Raw genomic sequence first — 11,179 nt, forward strand, 5'->3', positions numbered from 1 at the left:
TCCAGTAAGAAAGACTGAGGGACCTTTGAATGCTGTAGCTTTCCATTATTAAAAGCAAAGCTCAAGCGTCCTCCAATTTTTTACATCAATGATATAGTACAAATAAATAACACTTGAAAATTCCTTATCTACGCAGATGATTGCTGCGTGTTTTTCGCCAGAAAAGATCTAGTGCACGTTACTATCGAAGCAGATGCATTTTGTGCTAGACGGAACGAATGGTTCAAGATGCATTGTTTGACACTGAACCAATCGAAAACAAGGTGTGTGTTGTTGTGGGCGTTAGGAACATTGGCTAGGGTAACCGAATCCATTATGCAAACCGCGTACAATTTTTCGATTGAAAAAGGCGTAAAAACACTTGGCATTATATTTAATGAACGTATGACCTGGAAGCTGCACATTTAGTCATTATTCGTAAAATTAAACAAAAAAGTAGGCGTAATGAATAGGTATGGACAAAATCTCGCGGTGGCAATTACAAGATTGCTTTATGATGCCCCGTTCAGCTCTTATTTGTGTTGCTATCTGCTAATTTGGGGTCACACTACAGCTGAGAACCTACGCAATCCTCTTTAGTACAAAAAACGATAGTCCGCGCGGTATTACGGGTTTCTTACGCTTCTTATTTAGAACACATCGCGCCTGTTTTTGTAAAACATAAAATCCTTAAAGTTTAAGATTTTTGCATTTATAAACTCTACCGTGCTCCTATAAGAAAACAGTTCAGGGCAAATTAGAGTGGTTAGAGTTAGAGAGAATTACAGTTGTTAGAGAATTAGAGTGGTTAGTGCGTCTACGTGGTTGTCTGGTGTCTCCTTCCTACGTCCGTTGTTTTCTTTGGCGCCTTCGTTGTAATCATGCATTACCAACTCGACCACCAGCACGTGCTCAGCGGCAGATGAGGAGCTATTCTCGATATTGCACGCCTTGGGAAACGCCGACGACATGTCCTTTTCGGTGTCACCCACTATTGGCGAGTTCGTTTGTCGCGCGCACGGTACGGCCGACACAGAATTCCGCGTACATTGCCAACGAGGTTGAATCGCTATGACGCACTGAACATTGGCATCACAACGTTAACAAAGAAAGACATAGTAAGTTTATTCACGTAATAAAATGAAAAAAAATTGTGTGTCTATCCGGAGCCTACGTCGTGCCTCATTTTGCAATCGGATCGTGGTTTTCGCACGTAGAACCTCATATTTTTTTTTTTTGCAAGGGGAAGGCTGCTTGGCGTGATTGGTTGACCTGTCCTACTCAAATTTGCAAAACTGTATTAGTATTCGCTGAGCTTGAGCGGTGGCCACTTGTCACGGTGAAGATAAATTTACCACTGCGAGTTCTCGGATTTGTAGGCAAGGACCAAGTTCGGACAAAACAATGACGCGTAAGCTAATAGTCGCACACATACTTTTAAGCCTTGACACTGCACCTTAACAACATAGGAATTAGAAACACACTAAATATTAAGTCATAATTTAGTCTGGAAAATACGTAAGGAAACCACCGTAGCTCTCATATCGCCATACGGCTTCGTGTGGAGTGTTGGAGGATGGCCTGAACGGTGCAGGCATAGAGTGTGCCATAGACAGACGGGGCAGGAACTTGCACCATAGGCGAGAGCATGGGTCTAAAGAAAACGGACTCTGTGGAGTGTGCGAGGGAAATAGAAATCGCGCGCCGTAGGGGCTTCAAGCTGAGCGAGCTCGTCATGAAAAGGAGCTGCGTGTCCTCCAAGTGCAAATTGCGGCTCTTGAAGTTCTTACTAGCGACTTTCATCAGCAGGACTTTTTACGGCGTTGACGCTGTAGATGGGCCTTGTATTAACCGGCTCCCGCAACCAAGGCTTTGTTTTCTGCCACACGCCATGAGAAAGTTGCTTGATTCGTGAGCAAATATCGCATGTTTTGAATGATCTCGAATCAGGCAACTTTGAAAAATCTAATGCAAAAACCGCCATAAGCCACAAACACAAATCACAAAAGGGGATTTTTTACTCATTATCAAAGCAACCGTTAGGTTCTGGCTGTTTGTCTAAATTGTGCACGTCAATCGAAGACGCTGCTGCGCAATCGAAAGTTCATGTCCAGCCCTGTTCTTCATGAAACTAAACAAGACGCAGTTTCGTGGTCTGGTATAACCAGCAATAGCGATCGCCAGAAAACTTATGCAGGCAATCTTTCTCAACCTAAGAGAGGGGACTCATCCCTGGTTTCTAAGGAAATGTCTAGAATTCAGCCAGTGACTCCTGTGGCATATCATTTAGGCGTCAGCACCCTATCTCGAGAGCTTATGCTGAATTCAACATGTCAGGTCAACGAGCCGCCTGTAAGACATAATCAAGCACGTGTTCAGCCATCTTGAAATTTAGGTGAAGACGAACATGCAAATGTCCCGAATCTTCCACTGAATCCCAAACAACTGAATTCGGGTGACTCGACAGCTCGTTTCCATTCGAAGAGCCAGAGCCCAGAAGGAGACCGGGTAATCGTTTTGTTAAAGGTGTCATCAGGCACATATGAGTGACTGATCTCACACGAGGCTGCACCTCTTCTTTTGCGTGAGGGGTTTGTCGCGAGGCTATGTGACCTCTTGCTCAGTTTACTTAGATAAATAAAGGACACGATGATAAAAGTAAACGGAAATGGCCAAGTCGCCTGTAAGCCACACAGAAAACAAATGTTGTGACGGCTCACTTGAGACAAGAGCGGAGAGCGGTATTTAATCGAGACAATTAGAACAATCGCTTAGTTCAGGATTCTTCTTCTCTAACACCTCGCTTGCACACTCGAGGTCGTCGTCTTCGTCGTCAGCGTGGTTGGGCCCAAATGGCGTCGCGGCATTTGCCCCTTTCCAAAAGGAGCATCGTCCCGATGCTCGGCTGGCAGCACCCGGTGTTCAGAGAACCAGAGAGTGTCCATGTCAGTCAGAAAAATAAGGTTTCATGCGCACCACGTGCACAGTTTCAGGCAGGTCCTGACGGCGCCTCGAGCAGGTTGGGCTGTCAGGAACGACTTCATAGTGGACGTCGCTAAGGCATCGTAGAACCTTGTATGGTCCGAAGTATCGGCGCAGAAGTTTTTCCGCGAGGCCTCAGCGGCGTACTGGAGGCCACACCCAGACTCTTTGTTCCGGCTGGTAGACAACGCATCGATGGTGTTGGTTGTAACGTCGGGCATAACGGTCTTGCTGGCTAGTTATGCGAACGCGCGGGAGCTGTCTTGCTTCTTGGGCGCGCTCTGTAAATCTGCGGCGTCAATCTCGGAACCGCTGAAATCATGAGTGGGGAAGCATAGTATCCAGCATTGTAGTCACTTCTCGACCGTGGAGGAGGCTGAATGGCGTCAGTCTTGTTGTTTCTTGCCGAGCCGTATTATAAGCAAACGTTAGGTATGGTAATATTTGGTCCCAGTTCTTGTGTTCCGTATCGACATACATGGACAGCATGTCTGCGACAGTCTTGTTGAGGCGCGAAGTCCATTTGCTTTGCGGGTGATAGGCTGTCGTCCTTCTGTGTGCCGTGCACTGAGCGTGAGTACAGTTCGCAAACGTTCACCCGTGAATGCGGTTCCCCTGTCGGCTACGATGACCGCTGGAGTATCGTGCCTCAGGACGAGGTTTTCGATGAACTGTGCGGCCTCGGCTGCTGTGCTGCTCGGAAGTGCCTTGGTTTCTGCATATCGCGTGAGGTAATCTGTCGCAACTGTGCTCTACTTATTTCCGGCAGCAGATATTGGGAATGGGGTCCAAAGATTCATCTCTATTTGTGCAAACGGCGTTTCTGGCAATGGAACGGGATGCAATAGTCAGGCAGGTTTCGTAGGTGGCACTGTTCGTCGCTGACAGTCAAGGCACGTTCGGACGTAGTGCTTCACCTGTGCTGCGAGCCATGGTCAGTAGTACTTCTCTTTGATCCGTGCTAATGTTCTTGCGTAGCCTCGGTTGCCCGAGGTAGCTTCATCGTGACAGGCCTGCAAGATTTCATTGCGGAGACACTGTTGCCTATGCAGAATGATGACACGTCCCTTGAGAACAATCCGGGCTTGTTTGTTGTGCGGCCTTCTAAGAAATAAATTAGTGAAGTGAGCTCTTGGTCCTCTTGGTGTTGTTGTGAGATGGTGGCCGCATCAACAACTCCTAAAAACCCTGCGGATTCGTCATTATATCCAACTGACGACTCGATCGGCGATCTGGAAAGGAAGTCAGCGTCTAAGTGCTGCCTTCCGGATTTATAGGCCATTGTCACGTAGTACTCTTGAAGCCGACGCTCCAGCGTCCCAAACGTGCAGATGCATCTTTCATGGTAGTCAACCAACAGAGAGAATGGTGGTCACTTATGACTTGAAATGGGTGGCAGTATATGTACGGGTGAAACTTGGTAACTGCCCATACTACAGCCCAGCATTCCTTCTCTCTGGTGGAGTATTTCGACTCGGCACGTGATAGTGCTGTACTCGCGTAAGCGATGACTCGCTCAGCGCCGTCTTGCCGCTGAACAAGGACGGCGCCTAGACCCACGTTGCTGGCTGCGATGTGGATCGCTGTCGGCGCATCCCGGTCAAAGTGGGCAAGAACAGGCGGAGTTTGTAGACGGTGCTGCAACTCGTTAAAGGCCGCCTCCTGCTCCTCGCCCCACACAAACATGACATCTATGGTTAGGCAGCTGAGCGGTGAGGCGGTGCGTGCAAAATGCGCTATAAATCGCAGGTAATATGCGCATAGGCCCAGGAAGCATCTAACTGCGTTCTTGTCCGTAGGCCTTCAAAACTTTGCGACGGCTGCGATTTTCTCAGGATCAGGTCTGACGCCTGCGCGACTCACAACGTGGCCCAAAAACTGTAGTTCTTCATAGCCAAAGTGGCACTTTTCAGGTTTTAAGGTAAGCCCAGCGGACCGTATGGCTTGAAGAAATGACCGTATAAGTCTGAGATGTTCATCAACTGTGGCAGAATCAACAATCACATCGTCTAGGTACACTAAGCAAGTCTTCCAGTTAAGGTCCGAGAGAACAGTATCCATTAGTCTTGGCAACGTGGCTGGGGCGGAGCACAACACAAGAGGGAGAACTTTGAATTCATAGATCCCATCAGGCGCCACAAAAGCAGTTTTTTTTTCGCGATACCGCTCATCGACCTCAATTTTCCAGTATCCACATTTTAAGTCAATCGATGAGAAGTAACGTGCGTGCCGTAGCCTGTCGAGGGAATCGTTGATGCGTGGTAAGGGATACACGTCTTTTTTCGTCACCCGATTAAGCTTGCGATAATCGATACAAAAATTGGAGGACGCTTAAGCTTCGCCTTCAAGAGTTGAACGCGATGGCGTTATCGCACCCCGTTCGCAGCGCCCACTCATTCGCTGGGCATGCTCTTGAGTCACACAAGGACGAAACGTGCGTCTGAGCAAGCGGAACGAACCAAAGAACTCGGTGTCTCGGAGGGAGAAACGATCTACGCGAGCCAAACGTCGTGATCGGCACGGACAGCCGGGCCGCGACGCGCCATGAAGGCGGAGGCGATCATGGGGCTGACGCCTCGATGGGATCGTCCTCTATCTCGCTTGGGAGCACCACGCAGACACATGACTCCTCGCCAGCAGCCCGGCACGCATCGCAGAGGACGCTTTCCCACCAGACGCGCTACGGCGCAGCAATCACGTCAGAGGCGTCCCGCATCGGACGCTGCACCTAGGAATCGCGCTGTGAGCGGAAAGAGGAGCCGCGTCGCACGGGCGAGTGGCGCGCGACCTGTCGGGGCATCGCCGTACATTGCGAGGAGGGGGTCTTCTGTGTTTGCCGAAAGATGGCTCTTCGTGCGCGCCAAGCGCAGAAGAAATGTAGCGGAAACGTACTTCGCTACGCGTTCAACTGCGAATTTTGTAATTTACATGTGCATAATTACCGATATACACCGCAGTATAACTATCTACGGATGGTTCTTGCACGGAATGCACGGCCCCATCGAAATGCAGCTGTCATTAGTGTAGCCGCGCAATGCCACCGCGGCTAGTACAAGCCGAAGAAAATGATTAATTCCAGCACAGCCATAGGCACCATGCACGAAGGACCCCACTCATCCCCCGCATGTTTGTCTGATCGGCGTCCGTGTGAGAAACAAGGAATACAATTGATTTCATTTTGAATTTCAAGTTTTTTTTTCTTTTCCCCTATATTAGGCAGCGATCATAGTTGTCGGGCTGTCCTAACGATGCAAGCCATGCCGTAATGAAATACGGCGATAACCTCGGCTGAATAGGTACCTAAAATATATGTTTTCACAGCAATGTCACATTTATTTTGATACAATGAAACTTAGAAGGGTTTTGCGACCAACTAATTTGTCACTCAAGACACTCAACTGAATACAGGCAAATGATGTAGGCACCACGGCGTTTCGATCCGTGAAATATTTTTACTCGTGCAATATCAGAAAGTGACGTTTGCCAATAGACTGCTTGTTTTGTAAGAGTTGATTGGAAAGAAATAGTTACATCATATTCATGCAGCCACATTGCATTATTGTTTTGAAAACTGGTAATGGCGCTTGATTTGCATCAAGATCTAAAGCACGCTTGACGATAGCACGCATAATATAATTGTACGAAAGTAAACATTCTCACTGAAATTATGAGATTTTTCTCGTCAACATCTTTTATTGTCATGCTTTGAATGAGTTGATTTATTAGCGAAATGTAAAATTTGAATTCAGCTGCGGCCTATTCGATGTGTCATTTTGCGATTGAGCCTTACCAGGAACCTTTGGCTCAGAGCAAGCTCCGATTTCCCTGTTCAAATACATGTAAAACGCTGAAATGCTTTTATGAAAGAGCCACTCAACAGATTTCAGAGTGACAAATTGCAGTCACGATAGTAAGCGAATTTCTTATTTAGTGTATGTGGCTTTTTTTTTAAATTGTCGAGTGTCGATAACTTAAACAAGTATAGCAGCACAGTGTTAACAGATTCGTAACTCTCCACGAAGAGTATGACAGTTCGGTAATGTGCATTTATTAGACCATGGCTTTCTAAACATACCTGCCTTGGGCAGTCTGCCTTGCCATAGTGGCCTACTTCGTTTTTTTTTTATTTAGCGATAAACCTGTCCACGGCCTGGCGATGACTGTAGCGATGAACGGATGTTTCTCTCAAAGAGTATCCGGGTGCGAAAGGGGTGGTTTTAATTTTGAAATTCAAACTATAATGTAAACATCCATCCAGCAGGGGATGAAGTATAATTAAATTTGGCGACTCGCAGAGTCCTAAAATACCATTTGCACAACCCAGTTTGAGCATTACTGCGTTAGATCATTTAGTGTGGACAAATTTGGTATATGTATATACAAGTTATGTAAAATTGTTGTAATGCTTCCAAACGTTTTGCAAAAGTCCTAGTGAAAATTAGTGACATATTTCAGAGGGCTGCCTAATATATCAATTTCCTGTTTTATATTTATTATTAGGTGCAGTTTGTTGTAAATGTGATATCGTGTTTCGCTTTTTATTTACAGAGCTGTAAATTCAGTAGTTTTTTTTTGTCAAATTTCTACAATACTTCAACAGCTTCCTGCAGTCATTAGATTGCCCCCCCCTCCAACTTTTTACACACGTCCAACAAACCTCTTGATATCTGGTGTGGTGGTTGCCGAGAAGAATTTCTGCGTCACCATGCATTTAGATAACACCCCCGAGCTCCTTCTGGAAGGGGTTCTGAACCACCCCTCGAGCTTGGTGAAACACACACACATTCCGCGGATCGAGCGCTCTCTATTCCAGCTCTGCCGCGGCCAGCCTTCTTGCGTCGCCACTCTACGGGCGCCCCTCCGAAAGGCGTATAGCACTACAAGTATCCACTCTCGCCTTGGATAAGTGTTTCAGCAGTTTATTTCCTGGAGGTACACGCTTTCTCGCGAGGCTTGTTCGCACGGTGTTCTAGCGACGCGAGGCAGCATTCAAATGGACATGCGCACGTGCTATTGACGTCACAAGGCCGCCGCGCTGTCGACGCTCGCGCGATGCTATGAAAAAAAAAAACAACTGCTAGGGTGTACCGTAGGCGTTCGGAGGTGTTTTTGAGGCTCCAGACAAGTGTGGTTCGGGGCCCCTTTAAGATAGCACTAGTTTCAAAGCTGCGTTGACCGTGGTTCGCGACTGAGTCTCGTGTCCGTTGCCACGACGACTGTGTTTTTATGGCAGTGGTTGGAGAGCATCATGCTACGCACAATAAGAGCGGGAGGACTTCGTTCTCCTCTTCAGAGCAACCACACACAGCTATTCCAACTGGATGGACCACAAAGGCCATCTGAGCCTTGGCACTCGTAATTCGGTGTCATGAAAGCGGTGTTCTCTCGATCCCTCTCGCCGACGTCGATTAGCCAGTAGCCAGTCTTGAGGTGCAGTGACGAAAAGTACCTAGCGTTGGTAAGCCGGCCTAGCGCATTCTTTAACCGTGGAAGGAGGTTACGTAGGTCCATATTCATGATTTTGTTCAGGCGACCATAATCCGCGGAATACCGTAGTGCTACAGCCTTCTTCAGCACTAAGACTACAGGAGATGCCCACGGACACATGAACGGCTGGATGATTTCGTCGCGCAGCATTTCAGCGACTGGTTACTTTATGGCTTCTCGTCCGGGTATGAAAACATGGTACGGGCTCTTACGCAGTCGTCGAGCGCAATTGTGTCGTTATTATGCGATGCTTAGGAACTCGCTTTTATTGAATCTTTGATGACGGCGAAAAGCAGCATAGGAGCTAGAAGACCCACTGGACTGTTCCTGTTCTAAGTGCAGCATCGGAACTATACTTTTTAAGACGGGATCATTGACACCTTACATTGTTTATGTTTTCGAGCTCAGCTCTTAGGCGCCCGGTCCTGCGGCGAGCGTCGGCGAGCGAACGAGCACAGCGAAACGTAAAAGCGAACGCATAGCGCAGTGGGGGATGAACGACGCAAGGAGGAAAGCGGGAGGGCGAGAAGGAAAGCGTAATGCGATGGCGCCAGAGCAGCGCGCATCTCGCGATATCCAGATGAGCGAGCCAGTCGCGCCACACTTCGTTTTGTTTGCAACGTGCCGCACAAGACAGACGCGCCAGGCAATATATCGTGAAATATTGTAATCGTCCGGGAATTTTTTTTCCGCTGACATTTTTTACCGACTGATCACTGTTACAAAGTTATAGCTTGGCGCGAGGCGTGCCTTCCTTTATCACAACTATCTTTATTGTTGTCGCCGATTCTATGGAGAACCACAGCGGGCCAGGAGGAGCTGCGGCACCTTGATTTCGCAGCTGGGATATGCTGTCACCAGAGCCACAAATATGGTACAATATTTTGGATGATAACGCCGGTATCAACGTTTGCCGTAGTTCTGTGCATCCAGCCAAGTTCTGGCCACACTCATGCAAGCTAGACAGGCGCGCGCGCTCATACGTTCTGGCACACCAATCAGGCCAGAATCTGGATACATGTGTGTCAAGATGAGTGGTGGAATTAATGGCGCTAAATCGCATCATGTGCTGCTGAAAACTGTTTCCCCCGTTCGCTAGGCCGTGTGCTGCTGTTCGCACGACAAGTTCCAGCGCTGGTTGCACACACGTATAGAGTGTATGCGCGGCGCGAATGGTGGTCTACATTGCACTACGATGTACCAAGAGTCGCGTATCATTTGGCCAGGACCTATGAGATTTTGACCACAGACGACTCTGATCGCCGTTATCAATCCATGCGGCGCGCACGACTGCAAAATCGCTCAGATCGCAAGATCGCTCAAGTGCGGGGATACTTGGAAGGTTTTCAGTGCCTCCTTGACCTTCCTGGTGTTAACTGCGTAAAATGTATATGAGACAACAGGCGAGAAGACGACACCACAAGCGCTATGGTGTCGTCTTCTCCTCTGGTGTCCCGTCTACGTTTTGTACTGTTAACACCAGGTTGGAAAACTAACAAGCCCAAGCTGCTATTCTAGCGAAATACACTCCTTGACTTTGTTAGGGCTGCTCAAGCAAGCCTCGTCCCCGTAAGGAACGTCCTCCGGAATGCTCACTGTTACGGCTTTCGCGACGTAATCGCTGTATGTTTTGGGCAACGCCAGAGAGTTACTCAAGTGCTGGGGTACTAGGACGGTATCCAGCCCACACTGACCCTGATAGGGTTGCTGGAACAAGCCTCGTCCCCGCAAGGAGGGCTCTCTAGGTTGGCTGCTGGCTATCAGTTTCGGCGTACGACTACATTGCGCCCTCACAGAAGCTGGAGCCCTGAGCGACCTCCTCTCCGTCTTGCTTCGTCAGGTTCTTTCTTGACTCTGCCGCCACCGTATCCTGGTATACCGTAGATAATTCCCGAAAGCAACCCATGTGCTCGGATACGACGAAGTTCTCCAGCGCCTCCCTAACCTCCTCATAGCTACTGGAACAAGCCTCGTATTCGCTAGGGACGCCTTCCGGAATGGCCCCTGTTTTTACGCCGGCCTCGCATTTCTCAGGCTCTATCTTCGAGGGTTTCGCGACCTCGCACTTTTCGTGCTCTCCCTTCACTGGCACAACTTCAGTATGTTTAAAAGGACCAACTTCGCACTCGTCATTCGGGCTTACCCTTTTGCGTTCAACAGCAATACCGCAATGGCGGAGTAACGCATTCTTAGCTTTATCGTAATTCCTGAATTCTTCATCGGAAAGGCGGGCCAAACAACAGGACACGCTACAGGGAAATACCCCAAGAAACTAACACGGCAAAAGTCACGGTCGTGCTTTGTCTCTGTGCACACCTGCTCGAACAGAGGACATAAAACATTCGATGCTTTAAACGTCCCTAAAATCGCGCTCACTAAACCGTGCCCGTGGAACCCTGAGGTGCTACTATTCTCTTCGCATTTCTTTCATTTCCCTTTCGTACTCTTCACACCGCCTTATACGTTCATCCTGCTCTTGCTTTCTCTGGTACTCTTTGTCCCGCCCTATTTTGAGCTTCATTTACGCTTACGCGTTCCCTCTAGCCGTGGATATACTCCCAAGATTCCACGATCTCCCTGTAATCTCTGCCACTTGCCTCTATCGCATTGATGGCCTCCACCTTCCTTAGCTGCTTCCCACAAGTTTATCAGGGGATTAATTGTAGAAACAAGGGATCTTTCAACGAGGCTTCTAATACTCTTATTACCAGAAGAATCGCGTCAATCCTGG

The 11,179-nt window shown here is 48.3% G+C and overlaps 1 protein-coding gene across 22 annotated transcripts in view; it reads left to right on the plus strand.

Moving 5' to 3' along the window:
- LOC142566355 (peptide transporter family 1-like) overlaps positions 1 to 11,179 on the plus strand; it is a 732,761-nt gene that overhangs the window by 669,388 nt on the left and 52,194 nt on the right. The gene's annotated exons all lie outside the window — the stretch shown is intronic.

This window comes from Dermacentor variabilis, unplaced genomic scaffold (genome assembly GCF_050947875.1).
Source record: "Dermacentor variabilis isolate Ectoservices unplaced genomic scaffold, ASM5094787v1 scaffold_12, whole genome shotgun sequence".
NCBI lineage: Eukaryota > Metazoa > Arthropoda > Arachnida > Ixodida > Ixodidae > Dermacentor > Dermacentor variabilis.